Source organism: Chionomys nivalis, chromosome 18, assembly GCF_950005125.1.
Source record: "Chionomys nivalis chromosome 18, mChiNiv1.1, whole genome shotgun sequence".
In the NCBI taxonomy this organism is placed as follows: domain Eukaryota; kingdom Metazoa; phylum Chordata; class Mammalia; order Rodentia; family Cricetidae; genus Chionomys; species Chionomys nivalis.
In genome coordinates, this window is record NC_080103.1 from 4,991,665 (window position 1) to 4,997,041 (window position 5,377).

The following is a 5,377-nucleotide window of genomic DNA, read 5'->3' on the forward strand; positions in this document are numbered from 1 at the left end:
AGACCAGGCTGGTCTTGAACTCACAGAGATCCACCTGCCTCTGCCTCCCGAGTGCTGGGATTAAAGGCGTGTGCCACCACTGCCCGGCCTGGAACTAGCTCTTGTAGACCAGGCTGGTCTTGAACTCACAGAGATCCACCTGCCTCTGCCTCCCAAGTGCTGGGATTAAAGGCGTGTGCCACCACCGCCCGACGAGGCCAGTCTTATCTACATAGCAAGCTCTAGGACAGCTAGGACTACATTGAGAGACCTCGTCTCAAAACAAACAACAACAAAACAAGCAGAAGAAGGAGGAAGAGGAGGAGGAGATGAAGAAAGCCCTTAAAAACACAACAACAAAAAACTTTCTGAAGCTCTACACACGCCGTGGTTAACCCCTCAGTCTAACTGTTGTGCCATCTGGTGGATATTAAGCAGAACTTCAGGCTCTGAGTGGGCACCCAGCCACAAATAGCTCAGCTCCCAAGCCTGTGTTGAAAACAGCCCTGGTTCTCTCCCTGCCCGGAGCATAGCTGACTCAGCCCAGTCTCTCACACAGGAGAGGACATAGCTACTCCGAAACAAGCCTCACAGTCTATGACCAGATGTGTGTTTGTTGTGGCTGTTCCCTGCTGCCCACTCAAGATGGCAATGGAGGGATGTGAAACGCTGTATCGGAGAGACTGGCTGGGGACCCTTGCTGTCCTTTTTGAGATGAAGCCAAAGAAGACAGAAAACTCCTCTCTGGGTGCTGCCCATCTGGGGCTTGCCTCCCCATCTGCAGGCTTGAATGCCTTGCCTTAGAGCTCTGTAAGGTGTGTGTGTGGGGGGGGACATCAAAATCAGTCAAAGCTCAGGCCCTGGGACGACACCCGGAAGGCCCTGGTTGGTCTTCATCTAAGTGCTGAACCCGTCCTCAGTCCTGTGACTGATCCTGCAGAAACAAAGTTTTCTGTGCTGGTTACGTTTAACTTGCCTCTACCTAGGCTCACCTTGGCTGAGTGTTTGCAGCAGGTATTAACTCCATCAAGATAGCCTGGGGGAATGTCTGTGTGTGTGTGTGTGTGGGGGGGGGGGTTGTCTTGATTGTTAACTGATAGGGAAGACTCAGCTCTTTGTGGGGGTGATTCCAAGGCAGGGGCTCCTGAACAGGAGGAAAAAGCTAACCAAGAGCAGCACAGTCTTGACATGGTGGCACACGCCATTAATCCCAGCCCTCAGGAGGCAGAGGCAGGAGGATCTCTGTGAGTTCGAGGCCAGCTACATAATGAGACTTTGTTTCAAAACCTTAAAAATAAATAAAGTAAGAGTAATGGGATTTTATTTCTCTTCTTTCCTTCCTTTCTTTTTTTCCCTCCTTCTTTGAAACAGTCTCAGTAAGTAGTCCTGGTTGTTCTGAAACCCAGTCTGTAGACCAGGCTGGCCTTGAACTCACAGAACTCCATCTGTCTCTGCCTCCTGAGTGCTGGGATTAAATGTGTTCCTGGCCTCAGACTTGGTTCCTCTCTGCTCTTGACTGTGGTGTGGTGTGAGGAGGGCCTTCAACCTTCTGTCACTGTGGCTGTCTATATGAAGAGCAGAAATAAATGCCCCCAACCCCCAGTTTCTTTTTGTCAGTCCTCCCAACTCTCCCCTCCCCCCCTCGCAGGGAAGAGGCCTGAGAGGGAGGGGTTTCCTGCCGAATATCAGGGTAACGAAAGGGATCTTGGAGGGGGCGGGCCCTTTGTCACTGCTCGTGGACCACGTGCGTTTTGCCCTCTGAGGATTATGTATGAGAGAAGAGAAGACGAGGGTTCAGCGCACAGTCCAGTCTGAGTCCGGCACATCCTGAGTGCCCAAGGCTAAGTGGCTGCTGTCTGTGAACTTCAGTTAACCCACCTGTAAAATGGGCTCTGGGCCCACTCGTGCAGGCTTGAGGTCTTCATAAACCTTTCCCATCACAGGGGCGGCAGAGGTGATGGCTGTGGGCACGAGCGGAGGAAGTCAGGGCTCGTGGGAAGGCTCTGGGTGTTGATGGGGTGGTCAGAGGTGGTGCCAGTCAAGCCCGGTTTCTCTCTCTGCAGCTTTTCTGATGCTGAGCATCAAGCCCAGAACCTCCCGCATCCGAAGCAAGCATTCTACCACTGGGCTGCACCTTAGCTCTGAGACCCACTCTGACTGTCAGCCCTACCTCCTCCACTAGCCAAGGGACACAGCTCTTAGACACCGTGTGCTAGTGCAGCGGTAAGGCTGGAGAAGCCACACAGTGCTGGGGAAACACCACCCCCAAATCCGCGGCCCCTTCATGGTCTGGCTATTTCTAAATTTTTAAAAATTTGTTTTCCTTTTACTTATTTCGTGCAGGGTGCTTCTGGTGGTCAGAGGACTGCGTCTGGCACCCAGTCCTCTTCTATGCGTGGGATTGGGGATAAAACTTGGCCACAGGGCTGGGGGCAACTCCTTTACCCCTGCTGCTCTGCTGTGGTGTTTGAGTGAGAACAGGGGGTGGACCTGGGAAAGGATTGAAGGACGAGGAGGAGTAGCCTTGTTGGAGGAGGTAAGTCTCGGGGGAGGGCTTTGAGGTTTCAGAAGACCCGCCAGCCCAGTTTTGCCCTTTCTCTGCCTCTGCATCAGGATGCAGCACTCCGCTAGGTCAGTACCACACCTGCTTGCTGCCATGCTCCCCGCCATGATGATCGTGTACTAACCTCTGACACTGTAAGCAAGTCACCAGTTAAGTGTTTTCTAAGAGTTGCCTTGGCCATGGTGACTCATCACAGCAGTACAACAGTGAATGAGACACCCATTCTAAGTTTTTGAAGCCACAAGCACCCCCATCCCGGTCACCAGCCTTGCCTGGTCTAGAAATTTCAGAGTCCACAGCCGAGTCCTGTTGCCTGCCTCATGAAGGATCTCGCTGTGGCAAGGCTTCCAGCACCGCGCATGGAGCCAGCATTGTGAACGTCCTCACTAAAGTGGGCTTCCTCTGACCCAGGAAAGATGTGATTTCCCCAGCTATTCCCATAACCCCGGCCTTTAACCATAGTATACTGCATGTATAACCCTGTGTGTGTGTGTGTGTGTGTGTGTGTGTGTGTGTGGTGTCTGTATCTGTGGTGTGTGTATTACTAATTTTTGATCACATACAGTGTCTTAGTTAGGGTTACTACTGCTGAGATGAAACACCATGGCCAGGGGGCTGGAGAGATGGCTCAGCAGTTAAGAACATTGCCTGCTCTTCCAAAGGTCCTGAGTTCAATTCACAGCAACCACATGGTGGCTCACAACCATCTGTAATGAGGTCTGGTGCCCTCTTCTGGCCTTCAGGCATACACGCAGACAGAATATTGTATACATAATAAATAAATATTAAAATAAAAAAAACCACCATGGCCAAAGCATGTTGGGAGAAAAGGCTTTGTTCATTTGACTTACACCTCACATCGGAGTCCATCACTGAAGAAGTCAGGGTAGGAGCTCAAGCAGGGCAGGAACCTGGAGGCAGAGCTGATGCTGAGGGCACGCTCGGTGCTGCTCACTGACTTTTCTCATCACAGCTTGCTCAGCCTGCATTCTTTTTGTTGTTGTTGTTGTTTGATTTTTTTTTTTTTTGAGACAGCATTTCTTTGTGTAGCTCTGGCTGTCCTGGAACTCACTCTGTAGACCAGGCTGGCCTCGAACTCACAGAGATCCGCCTGCCTCTGCCTCTGTGAATGCTGGGACTAGGGTGTGTAGCACCACCTCCTGGCCAGCCTGCTTCCCAAGACCACCAGCCCAGGGGTTGCACCACCCACAATGGCTGCTCCCCAGCATTAATCACTAAGTAAGAAAATGTCCTACAGACTAACCTCAATTGAGGGCCTCTCCTTTCGGATGACATAAATCTAGCCAGCACACACCAACACGTATGGAATTAATTAGGAGCAGTCTTAGGTCGGGTTGCCATTTGTGTGCTGAAACAACATGATCAAAACCGATTTGGCGAGGAAAGGCTTTATTTGGCTTCCTGCACAGCAGCCAGCACTGAAGGAAGCAGGGCAGGAAGCTGGAGGCAGGAGCTGATGCAGAGGCCATGGAGCGTGCTGCTTACTGCCTTGTTCCCCATGGCTTGCTCAGCCTGCTTTCTTATAGAACCCAGGCCACCAGCCCAGGGATGGCACCACCCACAATAGGCTGGGTTCTCTCTCTTCAACCACGAATTAAGAAAATGTTCCACAAACAATCTTATGGAGGCGTTTTCTCAAATGAGGGTCCCTCCTCTCAGATAACTCTAACTTGTGTCAAGCTGACATAAAACTAGCCAGCAGAGGAATTTTAAAAGGTTATGTTCATGTTGTGCATACACAAGACTATGTGGAGACCAGGGAACAACTTCTGACAGTTTTTCCTCCTGTCTTCTTGTTGGCTTTTTGTTTTGTTTTTCGAGACAGGGTTTCTGTGTTGCTTTGGAGCCAGAACTAGCTCTTGTAGACCAGGCTGGTCTCGAACTCACAGAGATCCACCTGTCTCTGCCTCCTGAGTGCTGGGGTTAAAGGTGTGCACCCCCACTGTCCAGAAAGTAAGCTGTGTTGGGCCCAGAATCTTTTATTTTTTAAAGGTTTGTTTTATTCATATGAGCGCTTTGCCTGCACGTATGTCTGAGCACCACATGCATGCCCGATGCCTGAGGAAGTGTAAGCCTCCATGTGGCAGGATTACAGGTGTGTACACCTGTATCTGAGAGTATAGACAGTGTCTTCTTTGTCCCACAAGTACCTGGCACATGGCAGGTGTTCACTGAGTATCGACTGACAACACGGAAAACCGATGGCTGGGCCAGCCTTTCCGGTTTTTTGGTGTAGTGGTGTCAGGTTGGCCCACCGCCGGCTCCTGGTTCTTTCCCTGCCTGCCCTTTACAGCCATCTCTGTTAGGTGATAGCCAAACCTTAGCAAGAGCCTGCACACTCTCAGATAGGGTACCACTCTATAGCCTAGTCCACCCTTGAATCTGCAGCCTTCTCCTGAGCCCCACCGAGTGCTGGGGTTACAGGTCCACGTCACCTTACCTGGCTAGGGCATTACAATGTTACTAACAGCCACAGGAACATGCAGGGGGATCTAGCCTGTTCTCCATGCCACTAAGGGTAAAGCCCCCTCCCTGGCTCCTGAGAAGCCCCTTTGATTGTCCTGCCCATGCTCCACCCTTAACCTTCTGTTTTTTCTGCTCTCCTACAGGGCGCTGTAGCTATGTGAGCCTCAGGCCCCAGCAGGGAACATGTGTTTAAACAAAATCACAAAGGGTCATGAAGGAACCTAGTTATACTGAAACACAGTTAACAGACATTTACATTTTTGGTATGTAATATATATGTTTCTTTATTAACATGTTAAAAACAAGGAAAATCTAACAGCTATGATCATTTCAAAGTAGTGACGCATA